Source organism: Schistocerca serialis, chromosome 2 (genome assembly GCF_023864345.2).
Source record: "Schistocerca serialis cubense isolate TAMUIC-IGC-003099 chromosome 2, iqSchSeri2.2, whole genome shotgun sequence".
Lineage (NCBI taxonomy): Eukaryota > Metazoa > Arthropoda > Insecta > Orthoptera > Acrididae > Schistocerca > Schistocerca serialis.
Genome location: NC_064639.1, coordinates 633,109,872 through 633,132,744, shown reverse-complemented (window position 1 = coordinate 633,132,744; position 22,873 = coordinate 633,109,872).

The following is a 22,873-nucleotide window of genomic DNA, read 5'->3' as shown; positions in this document are numbered from 1 at the left end:
ATGTGTTACTGGAGTTGTCATACAAAAGTAACCATCACTCATACGGTTTCATGGTTCTCGCCTGATCATGGTTATAGTAAAGCCCGTGGAAGATCTTTTACGATTGAACCACGAATGAAGCCCCGAGACACAAGATGTGGAATATACATGAGTCTTTCAGGGCTTGTCTCAGTCCCCAATTTCACAGCCAAAGTGCAGTCTTCAAGTCTTCGTAATACAGGTGCTATTGGCCTCCCTTGCTATTTCATTGTAGCCTGTCCGCTATGCTGTGAGCGTATCCTGACATTTCTTCAACCTCGCGACCATTATCAAATGCGACGTGGGAGATGCCTCTCTGGTACCTTAACCTTTCCTAAAGACAAACTGATCATCATTAAACAGATTCCATCTTCCATTCTTCCGTATACTTTTCTTGTCAGCAACTTGGATGGATGAGCTGTTAAACTGACTGCAATAATTCTCGCACCTGTCAGCTCTTGCAATCTTCGGAATTGTGTGGACGATGTTTTTCCAAACGTATGATGGGATATTGCCAGTCTCATACAGTCTACACACCACTAGGAATAATCGTTTTGTTGCCACTTCCCCAACGATTTTAGAAATTCCAATGGAGTGTACTCTATCACTGCTGCTTTATTTGATTTTAAATCTTCCAAAGCTCTTTCAAATTCTGATTCTAAGAGTGGATCCCTTGTCTCTTCCCTACCGACTCCTGTTTCTTCTTCTCTCATGTCGTCATACAGGACCACGCCCTCACAGAAGCCACCAATTTGCTCTTTCTATCTATCCGCTCTCTCCTCTGCATTAGGATTGGACTTATTCTAATGTAACCTTCTTTGTTTTTAATTTAACTGAAGGTCTTCTGACTCTTCTATAAGCTGAGTCAGTCCTTTTGGCAATCGTTTCTCTTTCGATTTCTTCATATTTTTCACCTAGGTTCAAATGGTTCTGAGCACTATGGGACTTAACTGCTGAGGTCATCAGTCCCCTAGAACTTAGAACTACTTAAACCTAACTAACCTAAGGACATCACACACATCCATGCCCGAGGCAGGATTCGAACCTGCGACCGCAGTGGTCACGCGGTTCCAGACTGTAGCGCCGGAACCGCTCGGCCACTCCGGCCGGCTTTTCACCTAGGCATTTCGCTTAAGCCTCCTTGTACTTCCTCTTTATTTCATTCCTAAGTGTCTTGCATTTCTGTATTCCTGAATGGCCATCAATATTTTTATACTTCCTTCTTTCGTCGAACAGCTGAAGGAGTTCTTCTGTTACCCACAGTTTCCTCGCACTCACCTTCTTTCCAACCTCGGTGATTTGTCCTTTAAGAGTTGACCATGCCCCTTCAACTGAACTATCTACTGAATTACAGATTATCGCATAATCTATGGTCTCGGAGAACTTCAAACGCATCTCTTTATTCCTTAGGACTCCCAGATCTCACTTCTTTGTGCATTGATTCTTCCTGACTACTCTCTTAAACTTCACCCTACAATTCATCATTACTAAATTGTGAGCTGGGTAAGCATTACACTCCAGTAACTGATTTCGGAATCTCAGACTGACCGTGATGTAATCTAACTGATATCTTCTGTATCTTTCAACCTTTTCCAAGTGTGTTTCATCCTCTTGTGATTCTTGAATAGAATAGTCGCTAATACCATCTGAAATTCTATTCTCCTTTGTCATTCTTACTACCAAGCTCATATTCAACCGTAACCATTTCTTCTGATCCTTCCCCAACAACTGCTTTTCAGTCCCCCATGACTATTAGATTTTCATTTGCATGCACAGAATTACCTGTTCAATACTTTTTATATCTCTTCATGCTCTGCTTTCTTACTAAGCGTGTGGTAATCAACCAACGGCCTAACACCGGGTCTGTGGTTTCAAGACAGAGAAAATGCGAGACGAGTATGGTGACCTGGGTAGTCTAATTACATCGTTCCTCAACATTTCATCCACGACCACCTTCAATGATTCCATGTGCAGTGGAGGCAGGCGATATGAGGAATGTCTCAAGGGAATTTTATCACTCAATTCTACTGTATACTCGCAATACTCGAACATGCCAGGCCGGTTAGTGGGAACATCCTTAAATTCCCGACATAACTGCTCCTACTGCTCCTTTGTTAGTGACTCGAATAGCTCAATTCAAAGAGGAAACTAGTACTAGCATCACTACTGTTAACTATCGTGTGTGGAATAGCTTATTCAACATTTTTAACGATGTGTCTCAAAATAAAAAAAAACTTACTATTATTCCAGTTAGGGACTGACCCCACGCGATAAACAAAATTCGCTTCCAGAATCGTTATTATTGACAATCCTTCCGCCACCCGACCTCAAAGGACCTTGTAAATTTGTTAATGGATAATATTTCGCCCAAATCTCCTAATAAAATCATTTCACATAAATTGGCTACTTGGCGCATTCCCTTCTTCTCTGACAGGGATCCAAACTTACAAATGTCTTTTTGTGTACTACAGAATTTCTTACTAACTATTGTAGAGGAACTACCCGCATCCAGCAATGTGCAGATAGGTTGACTATTCATCTCCATACACAAACAAGGAATCAAGCTTCAGCTGCTGGTGCTCGTGCGTATGTTACACGGTACCCACAAATGCGCCATCGCGGTAAGTGTGCTTTTCGTCGCCTGGAGCAACGCCTTCGGGAAACTGGTAAACGTCGTCCATAAGTAATGGACAGAGATCGACTATGGACTAGATGTACTTCACAAACAGATGACGCAATTCTTGAAACCGTTCACCAATTGCAAAGGAGTTACAGATATCTCAAAGATTGGTTGTTGAAGTATTGCACAATGAGCAACTTGATCCATATCATTACACGGCAACTCAACATCAGCCACTAGAAGACCGCATTCGACGACTAAGTTTTGCGGACGGCTTTTGCACCAAGTGGAAGACATCGAACATTTTATAAATAACGTGATATGCACTGAAGCATCTAGGTACACTCGTGAACGTGGTTTTCAGTCATGCTTTGGCATAAACGTGTGGTCTTTAATCGTGGGAGGAGTGTTTTTGAGCCCTTACTAATTGCCGGAAAAGTAGAATGCGCTCCTGTATGTACGTTTCTTTGCAATACTTTGCCTGACGAATTAGAATACGGTACACTTGGTTTTCGGCGACAGCTATGGTCTCAGCATGATGGCACAGCCACACGTCAGAGTGAATGTCCATGATAATTTAAATAAAGATTTTCCAGGGAAATACGAGTAGATTGAACGTGGAGGTCCAATATTTTTCGGCCTCCACGTTTCCCAGAACTTAATTCACCAGATTTTTATTTGTAAGGGCACTTAAAGGAACGAGTTAGTAGTACTCCACCAATGGATGTACGCCTTTAATAGCTCGCGTGCATGCTGCTTTGGCAATGGTGAATATAGGTGTGTTGCGTAGGGTCCAGCAAAGTATGATCTATCTAGCGGCCAAGTGTGTACAAATGCAACGTGGTCGCTTTGAGCATCTTTTCTAAAGTGAGCGTGGCTCTTTCGTGAATATACTGGCCCTGTGAAAATATGCCTAGACGGCAATCGTACAGAATGGAATTACTGTGCATAGCATGATGTGTAATCTAATGTAGCACACTGGCACCAAATTTCACCACAATTCTGCCCAACGCTACCATGGAACTGTCACTCCCACATTTCACGCCTTCTTTTGACGCCTCTGCGATGGAGATCAGAACCGCAACATCCAGTGTTGAAATCGTACGATTTCGTGTGGGTGTCGAGGAAGATACATCAAACACACCCCGCTCAGAATGGACACGAAAAGGCCTCAGGGGTTGGCGTAAAGAACGTCAACGAAAACATCTATTTCCTTGGGCCACTGATTCCCTCACGTTTCGCACCCTAAAACGATAATTAGCAGTACGACGAGCAACAGAACGACGTTCTTGACAACGGTCGACACTGCTGCCCTCGCCCACCTACCATTGGCGTTTCATCCCCACTCTATTGATATCACGGCGCTGCAGCCCCTCTGAACGTGATCTGACCCGTTTGGAATGCAGTACGAAAGCAATTTTTGATCTTGTATACATGGGGGACGACTAGAAACCGTTCATCACCATTCGACGAAACCTGAACACGGTCTGAAGCAGCAAACGGTATTTACGTTGTTTCAGCCCTCCTGTTCCACCCACTCCTGTGGCGTAATCGCGGGGAACGCAACATTAACATGGGCGTGGTTGAAACGAGAAAGGCTCCGCATTTCGAAAATATTCTCGTTGCCACCCACGCACCTTTGTTGAGCACGTTAAAAGTATACACGTCAGAGACCTCAGTACACACTCAACCCCACGCCGGCTCTAGCGTCTGAGGGTCAGGCAATCCTTCCTCACTCCTTAGGTGGGATTTGCTGCCCTTAACGCTACAACAGTCACGAGGCTGAATTGGTGTCGAAGCCTCCGACAGTCTTTTTAATACACCCTACAAAGGTGTGTGGACGGAACAGAGGGACGAGAGGAGGTGAGGTCTTAGAGGGACCGTTTGCCATTTTGTTCACTCACATATTAATGTTGCATACCCCAGTGATCATGCCATGGGACGGCGCGAAGCAAGAGGGCTGAAAAACAAATAAACAACTTTTGCTGCCTCAGATCGCATTCATATTTCGTCGAATGCTTTTGAACCATCCGTAGCGGTTCTGCCCTGTATACTACAGCAGAAACTACGATTGCGTTACATTACGAAGGGATTTCAGTGGGTTTGCAACAACACGATGTCCTTAGAGTACGGTCGAATCGTCTGAGTAGGTGTCAGTGGTGTCGATGGTTGTCAAGAAAGTCGTCCTGTTACTCACCGCGCTGCGAAGTGTGATTTTCGAGTGCGGAATTTGTGGGAATCAACACCGTAAGGGAAAGGCTGGTTCAATGACGTCTTTTTTGTCAACCCCTGAGGCCTTTGCGTGTCGATTCTGAGCGCCAGTGCCTGAAATGTTTTCCTCAGTCACCCATAAGAAAACTGCATGGTACGTATGAACGCTGGGTGTAGCGGCTCTGACGCCCCCCCCCCCAAAAAAAAAATCTTCGAAAGAAGGAATAAAATGTGGCTAAGAAAGGGATGACGACATTTGGCTCGTGTCATACGTCTACTATGGCAATGGGTAGATTTATGGTGAAATTTGGAGCAAATGTGACATCATCAGCCCACCTTGTAGCTCACATGAACTTCTGAACTGTGGTCTTCTTTTCGCTTGTGTAGTCACGTTGGTGTTTGAAGCGTCGCCGAGATCGACGTGGCGTCGCACCTTTTGCATCTTTGCACAGGAGCGTTGCACGCACCTTTAAGCCCTATTTCAAAATTATGCGCAGCAATAGAAGACGATTATGGGGTTTCGCAAAAGTCATATTTGATGGGCAGTTACTTTTAGTTTATGTTCAGAAAATAACATTAAACGGCAAAAATAAATGAATGGATAATTGTGAGGCCTTATGCTGTACTGTTATAGGTGGAAATGCGGGAGAATATAGCCAGAGTTCTCCCGGTCGCGCAATAAAAGTCTGACTTCACATGGGGTGAGGTCAGCGTGACTATGGCGCCCAGTGGCGCTGGCCCCGCAACAAAAATGGTTCAAATGGCTCTGAGCACTATGGGACTTAACTTCTGAGGTCATCGCCGGCCGCGGTGGCGTGCGGTTCTTGGCGCTCAGTCCGGAACCGCGCGACTGCTACGGTCGCAGGTTCGAATCCTGCCTCGGGCATGTATGTGTGTGATGTCCTTTGGTTAGCCAGGTTTAAGTAGTTCTGTTCTAGGGGACTGATGAGTCCCACAGTGCTCAGAGCCATTAGAACCATTTTCTGAGGTCATCAGTCCCCTAGAACTTAGAACTATTTAAACCTAACTAACCTAAGGACATCACACACATCCATGCCCGAGGCAGGATTCGAACCTGCGACCGTAGCGGTCGCTCGGTTCCAGACTGTAGCGCCTAGAACCGCTCGGCGCCCCCCAACACGAGGCAGTTGAAGGAATGGGAAAAGACTGCGTGTGTTAATCAGCAGTTGCGCTTCATTGTGGTGGTCTTCTTCATGACAGCGTGGCCTGGAGTCACCATTTGAATGGATTCACAAGAGGAAGAATAATCGAGAAGTTGGAAGAAAGACGAAGTGTGACGAGTGTAGGGCATGAGTTTGTTACAGCTCACGGCATACAGAGTGTTCCGGACAATGGCATTCTGCCTGAAGGAGAGGTTGTTGCAGTTCATGGTCAACTACAGCAGCAGATAACCGCTACGCTGTACAACAGACCAGAAGGGACCCACGTAAAACAGCGGGTGCAGTTCCAACCACACAACGGAAAATCAAGGCACGGAATCTCACGCTCCATGGTAGCAGGACAACTACATGGGGGTAGTCTCCCTGCCCGACGACCAATACGTTGCGTTTTATTGACACCCGCATATCGCGGCGCCGTGTACTATTGTGTCAAGAGCATACGGACATTTTTTGCTATATTTTTATTAGTCGGCTGCCTAATGTTTTATTCCCAGTCGTTGCGGTCTCTTAGCACCTGCTTCTGGTAGTGTGCGTAGGGGTTACCAACACGCAACAACCACACGCACCGTTGCCCGTCCCTGCCACGTGGAAGAGGACCCTTTTTATTTTCTCTCTTCTTTTTCTCTTTTTCTTATTGTGTTTCCGTAGTGCAGAGTTTGTATTTATCGAACGTAAAATATACATAAATGTGAAAAAGCGAATTATTTGAATCGTGAGAGGAAAATTAAAAAAATTTAAGGGTAGAGTAGATAGGAGAGGTTTGTCCCACCACCTTAGGCGTCTGGGAGTGGAAGTCTGGGTGTGTGTTGTTCTGTTTGTCCTCGAGCCATTGACTTCCGGACGCCTTTAATACTCTTAATTTTCATAAAACCGACGTTAAATTTTAAGTTATGTTTCTTTCGGCCATGTAATGTGTACGTGCTACTGTAATTAATATGAACCTATTTATCTGAGAACTGGTTTAACGTAACGCGTCGCGGTGCCACTAGGTGTCACTATCTATATCTACTGTTAATTTCTGTTTGTATGTGTTAGACTATTGTTAGGTTTATTTTCTAGACGCTTACTACATTCAAAATTTGTATGTTGGTAGGCTGTATTTGCTTGTCTGAATTATGTTTCGTGTGCACACTGACTTAGTGTATTCGTCTTTCGTCTTTGCTTGTGTAACCTGTAAAATTTGTCCTAGTGCTGCTTATTTTGTAGTCGGTGGTGTGGTCGCCTATTTAGGCACTCAGCGTGGCATGATGAAGATACTCTGTCGGCTAAGGGGTTAATTAATCACTTTCCACGCATCTTCGTTATGCACTGTGTTGTGTATTAAATCCTAAGTTAACGTGTTCCTGTGTTGTTCTGTTTGTCCTAGGTTATTGAACAGCCTACAGGTCAGAACGGCGTGCTGCGGAGTTCCAATTGGCCCGCATGTGCAGTTTGAGACGTTACTCAGTGTCACGCTGTGTAAGTGCGTGGGATAAGGGCCGTGTCCAGTCAGAGAATGAACCATGCGACGCCGCATAGGTGTGGTACATCTGCAGCCGCTCCTGTATATCAGGGCATATGCTGAGTAGACAGCGACTCTTGTCTCTCACCATCCATTCTTGTTGCCAGGTTTCCACCCGCCAACGTTTAAGTTGGCACTTGTTGTGGGTTGGTACATCAGTGATTTGCTCAATCCTATCACATTTGCCCATTTTCAAGCAGTATAATGCTGCGCGATATCTGATTGTAATATCGATTTAGTGTATTCCTAGTACCACTGATGCGGTACCAAACGCCCTAGACAGTCCTAGTAGCGCACTCCCCTACCTTTGCTTGACAGCTGTTTTATGCACGGCGAGTTGTAGACGGTGTGCCTATGCACATGGAGCAAAGCTCAGTTCTGATTCGAAGCGCGCACGGTGGTATGTTCACATCATCGTGGTTTTCAATCTGTAATTGGCTGATTTTATTCACGCTAGTTTGTGTAATATTTTTTCTGCTTTACCTGTTGTCAGTTGTATATATTCGTTGAAGCTACGTCTCTCGTCAAGATGTACCCATAAGTCTCTTGTTATTGTTGTGCGTTAATGTTTCTGTTCCCAAATTTAATGTAGGGATTCCTTTTCAGTGATCCTTTCACCAGAAAGTCTGTAATTATATTGTTTGCGAGTATCAGCTTGTTCGTGTTGCATCATTGTGTAATTGTATGAAGTGTTCCACTTCTTTTCTCTTGTAGCGGGTCTCAGTTGAGATGATGTGATAATCAATACGCCAACCGCTAGTTCAGCAGATATTCCACCCGTTCTCGTATCTCTTTCCAGTAGGAGGAGAGGTTCAATGGAGATATCCCATTATATGGCCCTACAGATCGATCATTGAGGCAAACCCTTTTTTATTTTCTTAATAACTTTGCGACTGCCCGAGTGCCATTCTACCGCCCTGCTCCTGCAATAGTTCAGGATACTGTGATACATCGCTTGAGGTACCTCCTGTTCTTCAAACTTCGCGAACACTGCAGGCCTCCAAAGACCGTCAAAGCGGCCTGCAGCGTCTATGGTTATTGCTACTGCATATTTACACGTGGTTCCTGAAACTATTGTAAGTGCTCTGATTATAGAATCATCGACTGATTTACCTTCTCGGAAGTCAAATTGATGTGAACTGAGACTACGAAGGATTCTGTGTCTAAAGGCGGTCACACAGGAGCTGCCCCTGCACCTTGGCTAGTATATTTATCAGACAGCTGTGTTTGTGTGATTTTGAATCCGTTGCTTTCCTGCCCGTGGATTGTTTGATTATTACTGAAATGGCTGTCTTCCAAACTGTTGGCTCTCTGTCTAGCCTTAGGAAGTCAGTTAATATCCCTGTTAACATTGGGGCAATATGGGGCGATGCCTGTTGTAGTACCTCAAAGTGGATCCCATCTGGTCCGGGTGCCTTTTTCTTTTTCAGTCTTGGAATCGCTAACGCAACCTCCTCTTGCGTAAACGGGCTGGTAAAGGTTTTTGTATGGTATGGTTCCTCAAGCTGTTCTTGTAGTGTTGCGTATTGTTATTCGCCTGTGGTTATGATATCATCGGGGAGGAGTTCATCCAGCGGGAATTTTGCTGTCACACTGCAGCCCTGTGTAAGGGATCCGTTTCCCTGCCTTAGCGGTGCAAGAAAGAAGGGGGTTTCGAGTTTCTTCAATCAATATTTTGCATGATTCTCCACAAATGTTTTCTTGTCTTCGTGTTGTCACGAAACGTCCCCAGTGTTTTGGTCTGTGTCAAACTGGTTTTAAAAATTTCCTTCGCTGGTCTATTTATAGTCAGTCTTAGTTGTCTTTCTCTTGCAGTAATGACTTTCTGGTATGAAAGTCATTTTCGTTGCATATCAAATTCCGCACTCCACACTGGTTTTGTTCTTTTGTTGTTGGTTGTTGGAATTGCCACCTGCTGCCCTTTGAGTTAGAGCTTCTGTTAGTTTCAGTGCTCAGGTCTAACAATCTTCTCAGTTTTTTTTTTTTCAATCTGCGTTGCCTAGTAATAAACATTTGTCTTTTTATTTCCTGGTTATGGTTTGTGTCTTGCCTCTTGATCGAGTGAAATGCTATTATATTGTGTACTTTCAGTCAGTAATGGGTGTGAATGATCTTTTATTGACTACAGTTACATGTAAGTTGCTAATTGATCCATCAGGTCCCATTGTTTGTTGAGAGTTGACCTTCCTTGTTTACTATGTGCAGTACACATTTTTTAAATGATGTACTTAACTGCTCTTCCTGTGTCTCGTGTTCAATCTGAGTTCACAAAGAAGACTGTGGTTTGATGCATTAAGCTATTATTAGCCTCTTTCGTCGTTTGTTTGTCGCTATGTCCTTGATAAATGCAGCATACGGTTCGAGCTTGTGGGAGTACTGAGAGTGAATGGATGCCACGACCCAGGTTTCATTGTACCGTGTTAGTTCAACCAGCACAAGACGTTCGTTACATAGCTGGCTGACCTCCACAATTTCCCATTCAGCGTTCAGGACTGCTGGTGCCGCCTTGCCCACTGGCCTACCTTTCACCTTCATTGTCTTTGTTGGTAAATTAGTTTTTAGTAGAGCTCTTGTAAACGTATGGGGTCTGATCTTGGACAGGCAACATTTATGGGAGTTCCACAGAAACCAGGGTGCTGAGCACAGCATTAAGCTGTAGAACTCTCGAGGGGTATTTCACATACACAGAAACCATGGTGCTGTGCATAGCATTAAGCTGTAGAACTCTCAAGGGGTATTTCACATATACGTAATATCTTGAATCTGCTTGCAAGAAGTCGAAACGATCTCTCCGATGAGTCGAAACGTGATTTTTTTTTATCTTATCTAGATAAAGGTGTTCGGATCTTTTCATGCACACTTATTGCATTAGATCATGAAGTGGTTCTGCATTATAGGGCAGATTTCCTGTCTTCAGAATGATTTAGTTTCTCTGCTCAGATGTTAGAAGACACACAAAATCGCCCTTCTGATGCACCAATATTGTTAGCACGCGTTGAGCTGTCTGGATATTTTCTTTTCTCTTTTACCGACTTAATTTTAGTCTGTGTAAGTCCACCTTAATACAGGATGGTTGCGGTACCTCAGCTGTTCAACATAAAATGTCAAATCAAAACACGTTCAGCCGCCGTAATTTCCAATTTAATTTCATTTTTGTTACCAGTTTCAGCGTTACACACGCCATCTTCAGGTCCCCTGACGGACGTTCAGGAGTGCCACACCTTGTATAATCGAAATAGGGACCAATATAAAGTCAGGGATCGCTTTGTTGTATATAAGTCTACGGATACCAGTGACTATATGCTGACCCAAGTTTCGATTGTGGAAGAGGTGGGATTCTTCAGGAGGCCTGAAGACGGCGTAGTGTGACACTGAGTCTGGTAGCAAAAGTAAAATAAAAGTGGAAATTTAGACGGCTGAAAATTTTTTGATTTGACATTTTATACTTAATTTTATGTTCAAATGTAACTTGTCGTAATCTGCATTCTACGTCGACTGAGTGGAAATCTTTCCGACGTTGACTGATGTTGTGTTCGTTGTGATTCTGGAAGAAGCTGGTGTGTGTCAAAGCATAGTGACTGGATCAGCTAAGCGTGGAGTTGCATTTTCTTCTTGGATGAGAGAAGATTAAGTATGAGAAGTGATTCTGGACGCCCTTATGTGGCGACAGGTAGGAACACATTATGCACCCAGGAACATTTTCGAACATGATCGTTATGGTGGTTCAGGTGTTAGGATGTGCGGAGATTTATGCATATGTAATGCATTGGCGTACATACCTCCAAATCTTTCGACACGGTACAATGACTTGTCAACGTTTTTGAGACACTACACTCCTTCCGCATGTGCGTCTTTTCTGGGGTGCATTCGGCCCTAACTTCATTTTTATAGATGACAATGACCGACCGCATAGGACAGTGCAGGGGGAGGAGTTCTTGCAAAATGATAAGAGTCGGCGAATGAGCTGGCCTGCTGGTTCCTCCGACAGGCGCGTTTGGGATGCAATGCAGCACGTCCTCATGCACCAACTACAAATGGTTCAAATGGCTCTAAGCAATATGGGACTTAAGATTTGAGGTCATCAGTCCCCTAGAATTTAGAACTACTTAAACCTAACCTAACCTAAGGACATCACACACATCCATGTCCGAGGCAGGATTCGAACCTGCGACCGTAGCAGCAGCGCGGTTCCGGACTGAAGCACCTAGAACCGCTCGGCCACATCGGCCGGCGCACAAACTACAATCCAGCAGTTACGCTGGTGGAGGAATGCGACTCCCTCAAAGAAGAATACGTTAAGAAACCTGTCGCCAGCATGGGAACACGTTGCAAAGTATACATTGCCGTCCGTGTTGATTACACACCCTATTAAGAACCGTGTTAGGCCTTATGTAATGTCCAGCGGACCGTCAAAACTCGTGGTGACTTGGGTGTAATAGTTGTCTTTGAGTAAGTGTGTCATTTCTGTTCGTCTGACTGCGTATTTCTGATTGCGTATGTCGTTCCGTTAGCTTCTGTACTATACTGTAGCAGTTATTTCTATACATGGTCCAAGTTTCATCTTATTATGCTACTTGGCAGTGACAAAGCATCCGAATGTTACTTTTGTCCTTAAGTTTTGCACACCAGTGTATGAATGATATCATTAAAGTAGGCTTGTTCTTTGCCGTCTTTCCTTACTTTACTTGGAACACGCATACCGAGACCACGGATGACGCCTTTCTTGTTCAGTCACAACTGTCCTGCGTTTGCCAGATCTGAATTAGATGTTCTCATTTCCTCCTACAGATAAAATCTTAATTATCAGCTCGGAACGTAAATGCGAACGTGTGGATGTGAATGAATGAATGTTAAATGTATCACTGTTCAAGTACTGGATTTGAAGGACTCCTCACTCACTAAGATCCACCTAAAATTTGATCCGTCAGACTCGTGGATGATTAATCGTTTGTGACGATTCAGAACGAACGGCAGCGAGTGCGACACACGGCCGTGGTGGCGCGGACGACTGCTTCATTAAAAACGGGCCACACTCGACCTGTGAAGCGGTTCCGCGCTGCCCTCATTGTTCTTAACCCGCACGATGCCCTACCTGCGACCTGCGTCCTGTTCATTTGCTCGCTAACGCGGCAGCCTGCACCATCATTATCTTAATCACTTCTCGCAGCGTTATTATTATAATGCAACGACTACTACTCCTATTTTGAGCGTGCGCTGCGCCATTAATATCGCTGGCTGTTTATTATGCTCCTTCCTTTCTTCTCCTCGTTCTGTCTTGCATGGCCCCGTTGCGCAGTTCATATCTGTGCAATCTTTTTAATGGTGTGCCGGCTGCTGCCAAGATCGTGTCTGTGCACAGATTATGGACGCATAAACGCCCTCTGCGCACAGGGCTGCGTTTTGCAGTACTCCCTGCTGCACGTACAACGCAGGAGCTGCCGTTGGCCTCAGCTTTCCAGGGTATGTGTGTGTACTAAACACAAATAGTTTTAGCAGGGTATTTAATTTTATTTCGCTGGTACTATGCCACGTGCTCGCAATATCTGCGAATATTTGTGAGAAATACAGTCCGACACGACTGAAATACGTCCACGAATTACAATAGTAGTTGTCATCAATGTATATGTAACATAAAAGCTTACGCATGCTTTCTGCAGGAAAAACCTGTGAGACCATATTGACGCTAGGACATAGAAGACATATTAAACAAAGAAAAACCCACGTTTACGTCATTTGTAGATTTAGACGCAGGTTTTGAGAATGGTAACTACAATACACTCTTTAAAATTAGGAAGGTATCTTCCTTCCTCCCTCCCTCTCTATATCTCTCTCTTCTGTCCCTCTCTTCGTCCGAACAGGCTTAGTAGTACCTACCGACCGCTGTGCCATTCTCAGCTGACGGGCGTGACTGGATGCGGATACGGAGGGGCATGTGGTCAGCACACCGCTCTCCCGGCCGTTGTCAGTTTTTGTGACCGGAGCCGAAACTTCTCTGTCAAGTAGCTCCTCAACTGTCCTCACAAGGGATGAGTGCACCCCGCTTGCTAACAGCGCTCAGCAGAGGCGGTCGTCCGTTTGCCGGCCGTTGTGGCCGTGCGGTTCTAGGCGCTTCAGTCTGGAACCGCGTGACCGCTACTGTCGCAAGTTCGAATCCTGCCTCGGGCATGGATGTGTGTGATGTCCTTAGGTTTAAGTAGTTCTAAGTTCTAGGGGACTGACGACCACAGATGTTAAGTCCCACAGTGCTCAGAGCCATTTGAACCATTTGGTCGTCCGCCTCCGGTAGCTGAGTGGTTAGCGCGACAGACTGTCAATCCTAAGAGCCCGGGTTCGATTCCCAGGTGGGTCGGAGACTTTCCACGCTCAGAACCTGGGTGTTGAGTTGTCCTAATCATTATCTTAAAAAACTAAAATCCCTCCTCGATTGCGAAAAGAGCACCTAGTGTTAAGTGTTAACCCAGGTTTCGGCGTAGATAACTACACCCTCTTCAGAACAACAATAAAACCCACAAGTGCCTGACAAGACCTTTGTCAATGATTAAAAGAACACCATAGCTATACATTTATAAACGAAAAAGAAATGTAATCACAAACAAAGTCAAAACCACTATTTAACTTGCCGGCCGCGGTGGGTGAGCGGTTCTAGGGCTTCAGTCCGGAACCGCGCGACTGCTACGGTCGCCGGTTCGAATCCTGCCTCGGGCATGGATGTGTATAATGTCCTTAGGTTAGTTAGGTTTAAGTAGTTCTAAGTTCTAGGGGACTGATGACCTAAGGTGTTCAGTCCCATAGTTCTCAGAGCCATTTGAACCATTTTGAACTACTTAACTTGATGGTGTATGCTCCACCTCACACCGGCCTATGTTCGATGGGCCATGACCCGCCATAAACTGCAGCTACAAACGGTCGCTCACTTACAAGCCTGACCCGCTATACCAATATTAAATTCATTATTAGTAACAATAAGCTTTAGCTGCTGCTGCTGCTGCATGCTTCTGCGCAATTCTGTAGACCACATGGAAAAGGCAGCCATCTAAAGGGGTGAGTGCAAAACAGAGACACTGACATACCACAACATGTCATGTACACTAGTCCAGTAAAAAATTCCGTCGCGCAAGTCAGATTCTGTGTCACTTGAAAATTCTTCTTCAAAAACGCAGTCAGATAGCTTGGGTATTCATTGTTACATGTTCATTTGTTCCTGTAGTTTTTCATGTCCAAATGCGCAGTCAGATAGCTTATCCAAATGTTAGTTTTAAGTTTTTAATGTAACGACCCCGTCCGCAGCTCGTGGTCGTGCGGTAGCGTTCTCGCTTCCCGCGCCCGGGTTCCCAGGTTCGATTCCCGGCGGGGTCAGAGATTTTATCTACCTCGTGATGACTGGGTGTTGTGTGATGTCCTTAGGTTAGTTAGGTTTAAGTAGTTCTAAGTTCTAGGGGACTGATGACCATAGATGTTAAGTCCCATAGTGCTCAGAGCCATTTTTTTTTTTTTTTGTAACGATCCGTTGAGGGCTTCAGTGACAGTGAAACTGACTCTCATACAATACACGCACAGTGTTATGCAGGTTAGATTTAGCCGCTGCTGCTGCAAATTTGTTGCAAATGCGTTACACTGTGTTGTATGAAACATCGTGCCTGATCCAGTTCCTCGTTTCCTGGTAAGGGCACCATTATATATAAAGTATTGATTAGAAGATGAAAGCACCTTCCCTGTACCTTTCAGTATACTGTAACTGACTTACCTGACGACTCATGTGTTTGTTGCAACAGTTCCATTCTTTCAGCAATAAAAGCAAGACAGAAGGATGTCCAATACAGCTCCACTAAGCGCTGTTATTGATCGACTTTGGCATGATGTTTAATTATGAAATCTATCCCAAGAATGATATTTTACCTTATAACCACATTAGAGAGAGCTTCCCAACCACGCTGATCCAAGTAAGTGAACGGTGTTACCACCTGCATCACTGTGTGCAACGTGGTGCATTCAAATTTGTGGCACCAAATACACTATGGCTAGCCATGGATACGTGTGATCCCATTTTCGCAACCTTCATGTTAAGGAGATGGTTAGATAAATGTCAGCCACTGATTTTTCATAGGGTGTCCTGTGGTCACAAATACTGGAATTGTCACACTGCCTCGTTACCCCCTCCCCCCTCCTCTTCCCCTAATCCTGTTTAACAATGGGGCGTGAATGTTACCCTGATTTCACTCTCTGGCAGATATTTTTGAATGGGGTGCCTCACTGATTTCATTTCTGACACTGTCTTCCCAAAAATCTGCTGAATGTGGCCTGGGGAGCTATAGCTGTAATATATGATCTCGGTATTAAAAGCTACTCCCTTCTTTCTCAGCCTTGTCACTGAGTCAACTTCAGACCAAGCTGCCACATTTGCTACTGCTTTGCCCAAGATTTTCAGGAATATCATGTTCTTTCGTGACATATCCATTGGTAGCCCCCACAAACACACATCAGGCGCCCACGGCTCACGGAAGTGCAAGGCACAGAAATGACGGCCGATGATGCTTTGCATGTGTAATTAGGGGTCATTGACCGGGCTGGTAAGCTGCGGCTGCGGCCTCATTACGATTCTGGGCTCATTTTTTTGTCATCAGTCTTCTGACTGGTTTGATGTGGACCGCCACGAATTTCTCTCCTCTGCCAACCTCTTCATCTCAGCGTATTACTTGCAACTTGCGTCCTCAATTACCTGCTGCATGTATTCCCGTCTCTGTCTTCCTCTACAGTTTTCACCTTCTTCAGCATTCTGTAGTACCGTGGAAGTTATTCCCTGATGTCTTAACAGATGTTCTATCGTTCTGTCCCTTCTTCTGGTCAGTGTTTTCCGCACATTCCTTTCCTCGCCGATTCTGCGCAAAACCTCCCCATTCCTATGTTATCAGTCCACTTAATTTTCAAATTTCCAAATGCTTCGAGTCCCTTCTTTTCAGGGTTTCCCGTACTCCATGTTTCATTACCATAAAATGCTATGATTCAATCGTACGTTCTCAGAAATTCCTTCCTCAAATTAAGGACTATGTTTGAAACGAGTAGACTTGTCCTGGAAAGGGCCGGCCGCGGTGGTCTCGCGGTTCTCGGCGCGCAGTCCGGAACCGTGCGACTGCTACGGTCGCAGGTTCGAATCCTGCCTCGGGCATGGATGTGTGTGATGTCCTTAGGTTAGTTAGGTTTAAGTAGTTCTAAGTTCTAGGGGACTGATGACCACAGCAGTTGAGTCCCATAGTGCTCAGAGCCATTTGTCCTGGAAAGGAATGCCCTTTTTACTAGTGCTAGTCCGTCTTTGATGTCCTTGCACAGTGTGTCATGTGTTATTTTGCTGCCTAGGTAGCAGAATTCTGTAACTTCATCTAATCATAGCCATCAATCCTTCTGTTCAGTTTCTCGTTATTCTCATTTCTGCAACCTGTCATCCGTTTCGTCTTTCGTCTTTCTTCAATTTACTCTCAAACCATATTATTTACTCATTAGACAGTTCGTTCCATTCAGCAGATCATGTAACTCTTCTTCACTTTCATTGAGGAGAGCAATCTCATCAGCTAATCTTATCATTGATATCGTTTTATCCTGAGGTTTAGTCCCACCCTTGAACCTTCCCTTTATTTCCATCATTGCTTCTTCAATGTAGAGATTGAACAGTAGGAGTGAAAATTTAGATCCCTTTCTTAAATTCTTTTTAATCCGAGCACTTCGTTCTTGTCCTTCTATTCTTATTATTCCCTTTTGGCTCTTATACATATTGTGTATCACCCGTCTGTCCTTACAGCTTACCCCTAGTTTCCTCAAAATTTCGTACATCTTGCACCATCGGACGCTTTTTTCAGGTCGGTAAATCCTATGAACGTTCTTTAGTTTTGCTTCTATTATCAACCCCACAATGTCAGAACGGCCTCTTTGATGCCTTTACCTTTCCTAAATCCAAACTGATCGTCACTTAACACATTCTCAATTTTATTTTTCATTCTTCCGTACATTATTCTTGTCAGCAACTTTGATGCATGAGCTATTAGTTGATTGTGCGATAATTCTCGCACTTGTTGACTCTTTCAGTCTCCGGAATAGAGTCGATGATACTTTTCCGAAAGTCACATGGTATACCGCAAGCCTCATACATTCCACACATCATTGTGAATAGTGATGTTGTTGCCACTTCCCCCGAAGATTTTAGAAATTCTGACTGAATGCTATCTATACCTTCTGCCTTGTGTCATTTTAAGTCTTCCAAAGCTCTTTTAAATTTTGATTCTAATACTGGATACCCTGTCTCTTATAAATCACCTCCTGTTTCTTCTTTTACAACATCAGACAGATCTTCCCCGTTATTGAGACCTTCAGTGTTTCTCTATCCACCTATCTGCTCTCTCCTCTGCATTTAATAATGGAATTCCCTTTGCACTCTTAATGTGGTAACAACTGCCCGTAGATTGTTTTGACTTTTCTATACGCTGAGTCAGTCCTTCTGACAATCATTTATTTTTAGATTTCTTCGCATGCTTAATGCAACCATTTCGTGTTAGCTTCCCCGCACTTCCTGCTTATTTCGTTTCTCAGCGACTTGTATTTCTGTATGCCTGAATTTCCCTGGAGATTGTCGTACTTTCTTCTTTTATCGTTCAACTGAAGCATATCTTCTGTTACCCATGGTTTCTTCGCAGTTAACTTCTTTGTACCTGTGTTTTTCTTTCCAACTTCTGCGATTGCCATTTTGGGAGCTGTCCATTCTTTTCCAGCTGAACTGCCTTCTGAGCTATTCCTTATCGCAGCATCTATAGCTTTAGAGAACTTCAGGCATATCTCGTCACTCCTTAGTGCTTACGTATCCCACTTCTTTGGGAACTGATTCTACCTAACTAATCTCTTAAACTTCAGTCTACTCTTCATCACTACTACATTGTGATCTGAGTCTATATGTGCACCTCGATACACCGTACAATTCAGTATCTGATTTCGGAATCTCTGCCAGACCGTGATGCAATCTAACTGAAATCTTCCCGTATCACGCGGCCTTTTGCAAGTATACCTCCTCTTTTTCTTATTCTTGAACAGATTATTCGCTATCAGTGGCCGAAATTTATTACGGAACTCAGTCTTTCTCCTCTCTCATTCACTGTTCCAAACCCACATTCTCCTGTAGCCTTTTCTTCTTCTTCTCCCTCTAAAACTGCATTCCAGTCCCCCTTAGCAATTAGATTTTCGTCTCCCTTTGAGTACTGGGTTACCCTTTCAATATCCGCATATACTTTCTCTAGCTCTTCATATTCAGCCTGCTACGTCGGCATGTACACCTGAATGATGGTTCTCAGTGTTCGTTTGCTGTCGATTCTGATTAGAATGACCCGGTAACTGAACTGTTCACGCAACTCATTCTCTGCCCTACCATCCTATTCGTAATGAATCATACTCCCATTATAACATTCCCTGCTGGTGTCGATTTTACCCTACAGTCATCTGACCAGAAATCCAAATGTTCTCTCTCTTTAACTTCACTAACCCCCACTATATCTAGACTGAGCCTTTGTATTGCCCTTTTCAGATTTTCTAGCTTGTGAAGTTCTATGTCATAATACACTCCTGGAAATGGAAAAAAGAACACATTGACACCGGTGTGTCAGAACCACCATACTTGCTCCGGACACTGCGAGAGGGCTGTACAAGCAATGATCACACGCACGGCACAGCGGACACACCAGGAACCGCGGTGTTGGCCGTCGAATGGCGCTAGCTGCGCAGCATTTGTGCACCGCCGCCGTCAGTGTCAGCCAGTTTGCCGTGGCATACGGAGCTCCACCGCAGTCTTTAACACTGGTAGCATGCCGCGACAGCGTGGACGTGAACCGTATGTGCAGTTGACGGACTTTGAGCGAGGGCGTATAGTGGGCATGCGGGAGGCCGGGTGGACGTACCGCCGAATTGCTCAACACGTGGGGCGTGAGGTCTCCACAGTACATCGATGTTGTCGCCAGTGGTCGGCGGAAGGTGCACGTGCCCGTCGACCTGGGACCGGACCGCAGCGACGCACGGGTGCACGCCAAGACCGTAGGATCCTACGCAGTGCCGTAGGGGACCGCACCGCCACTTCCCAGCAAATTAGGGACACTGTTGCTCCTGGGGTATCGGCGAGGACCATTCGCAACCGTCTCCATGAAGCTGGGCTACGGTCCCGCACACCGTTAGGCCGTCTTCCGCTCACGCCCCAACATCGTGCAGCCCGCCTCCAGTGGTGTCGCGACAGGCGTGAATGGAGGGACGAATGGAGACGTGTCGTCTTCAGCGATGAGAGTCACTTCTGCCTTGGTGCCAATGATGGTCGTATGCGTGTTTGGCGCCGTGCAGGTGAGCGCCACAATCAGGACTGCATACGACCGAGGCACACAGGGCCAACACCCGGCATCATGGTGTGGGGAGCGATCTCCTACACTGGCCGTACACCACTGGTGATCGTCGAGAGGACACTGAATAGTGCACGGTACATCCAAACCGTCATCGAACCCATCGTTCTACCATTCCTAGACCGGCAAGGGAACTTGCTGTTCCAACAGGACAATGCACGTCCGCATGTATCCCGTGCCACCCAATGTGCTCTAGAAGGTGTAAGTCAACTACCCTGGCCAGCAAGATCTCCGGATCTGTCCCCCATTGAGCATGTTTGGGACTGGATGAAGCGTCGTCTCACGCGGTCTGCACGTCCAGCACGAACGCTGGTCCAACTGAGGCGCCAGGTGGAAATGGCATGGCAAACCGTTCCACAGGACTACATCCAGCATCTCTACGATCGTCTCCATGGGAGAATAGCAGCCTGCATTGCTGCGAAAGGTGGATATACACTGTACTAGTGCCGACATTGTGCATGCTCTGTTGCCTGTGTCTATGTGCCTGTGGTTCTGTCAGTGTGATCATGTGATGTATCTGACCCCAGGAATGTGTCAATAAAGTTTCCCCTTCCTGGGACAATGAATTTACGGTGTTCTTATTTCAATTTCCAGGAGTGTATTTTTCTCCCTTCTTGAATCCAAATCACCTGACTGCTGAAGGAGAGACAGTGATAAAACCGTAATTGTTTCCACACTTTAGAACCTACTTCACTAATTCGAAGTAAACAATTCCTTTGTAATTGTCCCGTTTTGCGTATCCTTCTTCCATTTTCTGTGTTATACAATATATGCTATCACACTCTTGTAATGCTCAGATGTGGAGTCTATGAGCCCCTTGGTTTTTTTCGTAATACTTGGCTTCATTCATTGAGACTGTATCACTGTTGTCGACAAAACTACTATGGACCCGCAGGTTAAAGGAAGGTAAGGGTGGCATGGGAGCAGCTCTGTATCTGAGACATTACTACTCAATACTTATTAGCGTGGGAACTATGAAGGCAGCTGATGTGATAATTCCTTTGATTAAGAGTCCGTTGCAGTCTTCAGTCCTATATTTTTTTTCACATGGTCGAGCAGGGTTTCCACGACAAACAAAAGTAAATAAGGATTCCCTTGGGAGGACCTCGAAGGGTAGGTCTGGCAGATAGATTAACGAGTAGTCTTCCTGGTGATGATGAGAGGTAACTTCCTGTGATATAGCTTCAGGTACCATTTCTCAACAATTCCTGCCTGTGCATTTCTGTTTACTGACCTTGTTCGTACCAGGCGCAAATGGCACTTACTGCCTATGGTACGGAGTACAGCCAGTGTGACTCCAGGTTTCGAAAGAATTCGGTTCCACTTGCAATAACCTCCGTGGGGCACCTAGTCACAGTCTTCTTGGAGTGAAACATTTGCACGATTCAGGGACCATGTGTATCCATTTCGTGAAGCATACAGACTTGCCTAATCTGATAACGCGTAATTCTGCAGTGAAGAGTGGTACTTCTCCAAATCCCTTATCATCTTAAATGACTAAACTGACCTATGAAACATTCATTATAACGAATCTGTATCCTTAATGTGTGAAACACATTAACATATTCATTCTCAATTAGTACCAGTGTAATTTCTTTTGCAGTTCTGCACAAATACTTCTGTTCAGACTACACTCTTAAGAAATAATCAATACACAGCACTAGCTAATATCAATACTTCCCTTCTACACTAAATTAGACATGCCTAGATTCTATTAACACTGCCAGTAAAATTTCACATGAAAATTCTTTTAAGCTATTGCCTAAAATAAATTTTTTGCTGTAAGGCTCTCTAACAAAATCAAAATAACATGAACGTAACTATAATACTCACAAATATCGCTAACAATTGATAAGAAAACACAAAACATTAGCTCAGAATGCCGTATCGTGGTCTTAAGGTATATTGATATTTCGTAACAACTATAAGTACATCCTGCTTTGTCTGCCTGGTGTTGCTTTTCTTTCTCTTACTTTCTCCAATCACCTCCCATCCCCCTTCGCAGGGAGTTGCCAGAAATTGATGCAGTGTTTGTAGTTCGCCCTGAAAAGGACGAATTCTTTCTAAATGGACAATTGTGCTTCAAGTTGAGACCTACAGCTTGACGTTAACTAGAGATGTCATCTCGACTACCTATAACGTTTTTGGTAAAGTGCATTGAATTTCTTAGCTTTTGCTTTTGGCACGCGAGGCTCAGATAGCATAACCCAGTGGCAGAAGTCGGGTACATAGGCAATTTTTTTGTTGTGGGTGCCTTCTAGCCGTCCTGGAGCCTTTCCATGCCTTTTAACCTTTGAGCGAAATCTCGAATGGCGGATATATCTTTTCCCAGGAATGATTTTCATAGTTCGAAAGGGAAGGGGCCCCTTTTTGTCAAAAATAACCGCATAATGGGAAAGGCTCATATTTTTGTGTATTTTCGAGGTACATGCTGTTACAACATATGACAGTAAAGGATCCCAATCATATTCACATAATAATTTAACATCTTTCAGTTCCGCCGTTCGCTTGTTTGCTTACAAATGTAGTCCACTAATCCATAACTTCTGTATGTGTAATACTTAGCATAACTGCTTCAATCACTCTGACACAAATTTGTGCCTTGGTCACTTATCACAATCTCTGGTGTTCCAAATTTCAGAACCTATTGGTTAAAGGTAGCCAGCCTGTGCCAGCGTTTCTGCCAGTTCATTTTTTATGGCGATAAAGGACAAAAAGAGTGAGAAATGATCATGTTAATATGTATCGATACCTAGCTAGTGTTTGAGAAAAAGGACAAATAATGTCCATTCTGGTAATTTGGAGTGGTCTATCCACATCAGGTAAACTTTTGTAATGTAGTAATGACCCAGTGTGTGCAAGGAATGCAGTTCAGTGTGTAACGATCTAGAAGATGATTCCTTTTCAGACACCAAAAATTTTGCACGAT